This window comes from Schistocerca cancellata, chromosome 10 (assembly GCF_023864275.1).
Source record: "Schistocerca cancellata isolate TAMUIC-IGC-003103 chromosome 10, iqSchCanc2.1, whole genome shotgun sequence".
NCBI lineage: Eukaryota > Metazoa > Arthropoda > Insecta > Orthoptera > Acrididae > Schistocerca > Schistocerca cancellata.
The window spans coordinates 17,546,461-17,548,683 of NC_064635.1; the positions used below are offsets into that span (position 1 = coordinate 17,546,461).

The 2,223-nt window shown below is 43.1% G+C and overlaps 1 non-coding gene across 1 annotated transcript; it reads right to left on the minus strand.

The window, feature by feature from the left end:
- Positions 1-1,934: 1,934 nt before the first annotated feature.
- Trnas-uga (transfer RNA serine (anticodon UGA)) lies at positions 1,935-2,009 on the minus strand. The gene has a single exon. It is a non-coding gene; the product is annotated as a tRNA-Ser (tRNA).
- Positions 2,010-2,223: the final 214 nt, after the last annotated feature.

Below are 2,223 nucleotides of genomic sequence, written 5' to 3' on the forward strand. Positions count from 1 at the left end.
GAAAGGCTTCGAATTTCCGAGACTGATGTCTTACTAGCATCGGCATTACGTAATGCAAAAATCGACGAGATTCTCAATTCCCGGGCCCGGGATGGATGAGCTGTTCATACACATAATTAAGTTTGTACGGATCGCTCAGAGAGAGATTACTACTCGCACCTTGCCATTTTTTTTATTTTTTATTTTTTTTATTTTTGAGTCATCAGTCTTCTGACTGGTTCTATGCGGCCCTCCACGAATTTGTGTCTTGTGCCAATCTCTTCCTCAGAGTAGCACTTGCAGCCTAAGTCCTCAATCATTTGCTGGTTGTATTCCAATCTCTGTCATCCCCAACAGTTTTTACCCACCATAACTGCCTTTCGTGATATGGAAGTTATTTCCTGATATCTTAACGTACATCCTGTCATCCAGCTCCTTCTCCTTGTGTTTCCCACGCGTTCCTTTCTTCTCGTATTTTATACAGAACCTCCTCGTTCCTTACCTAATCACTGCACCTAATTTTCAAACTTTAAACATTCTTCCGTAGCACCGCATCTCAGATTCTCTGATTTTCTTCTTTTCCGATGTTCCCACTGCACATGTTTCACTACCGTACAATGCTGTGCTTCAAACGTACATTCCCAGAAACTTTCCTCCTCAGATTAAGGCCTGTGTTCGACAGCAGTGGACTTCTCTCGGTCAGAGATGCCGTCTTGCCTGTGCTAGTCTGCCCCACGTGACTGGTCCGCTATCTGTTGTTTTGCTTCCTAGGCATCAGGATTCCTTAAGGCCAGGTTCTCCTTCAAATCAGCAAAAATAGGCAAAATTTGGAAATTTTTCTTGAGACAATGAAAAGACATATAAAAAGCCATATAGAGGATCTGTTTGGAGCTTTTGACTGATCACACTTTGAACTTTATTTTCGATTTTCAGTACAAAGAAGAATCAAAATGGCACCCCTAATTTTGGTTTGATCAATGGCCTGCAAGTCTGAAGTACACAGTTGCGTGCAGTGTAGCCCTCCAGCAGTTATCTGAAATCGAAAATGGATGAGATCAGTTGATACTACATTAAAAATATGGGAGCTTATACCTAACCATAATGAAATAAACTCAAATTTATCGGCATGGTGCTAACTCGAATTCTGAAATCGACTTTTGTTATTTTTTTCACTTCTTATGGTTTATAAAAAGTAGTTGATATTAACAAATTTCATATATTGTAGGTATAAGATCCCAAGAAAAGTATTTACTTTTCAGGGGTTAGAGGTAGAAGCTAACAGAGTAAACCATTTATTTTATGCTGCACGCAGTTTTGGAAAATCGCGCCCCGAGAAAAACCAGTTTAAAGTTTAGGGAAAACTTTTATATGTATTATTAGTTCAATTTGCATAAAAATTACATGTTATTATATATTTATGATGTGGCTCAACACAAATCATAAGTTAGATTTTCGAAATTAAAAATGGCTAAGTCATGGTGTGAAACCCAGCTCGCGCTATTAGTCCGCGAGACTCAGAGGGCCATAGACACGGGTTCCCAGTTAGATGCCGTGTTTCTTGACTTCCGCAAGGCGTTCGATACAGTTCCCCAGAGTCGTTTAATGAACAAAGTAAGAGCATATGGACTGAAACTTCCTGGCAGATTAAAACTGTGTGCCCGACCGAGACTCGAAGTCGGGACCTTTGCCTTTCGCGGGCAAGTGCTCTACCAACTGAGCTACCGAAGCACGACTCACGCCCGGTACTCACAGCTTTACTTCTGCCAGTACCTCGTCTCCTACCTTCCAAACTTTACAGAAGCTCTCCTGCGAACCTTGCAGAACTAGCACTCCTGAAAGAAAGGATATTGCGGAGACATGGCTTAGCCACAGCCTGGGGGATGTTTCCAGAATGAGAATTTCACTCTGCAGCGGAGTGTGCGCTGATATGAAACTTCCTGGCAGATTAAAACTGTGTGCCCGACCGAGACTCGAACTCGGGACCTTTGCCTTTCACGGGCAAGTGCTCTACCAACTGAGCTACCGAAGCACGACTCACGCCCGGTACTCACAGCTTTACTTCTGCCAGTACCTCGTCTCCTACCTTCCAAACTTTACAGAAGCTCTCCTGCGAACCCCAGGCTGTGGCTAAGCCATGTCTCCGCAATATCCTTTCTTTCAGGAGTGCTAGTTCTGCAAGGTTCGCAGGAGAGCTTCTGTAAAGTTTGGAAGGTAGGAGACGAGGTACTGGCAGAAGTAAAGCTG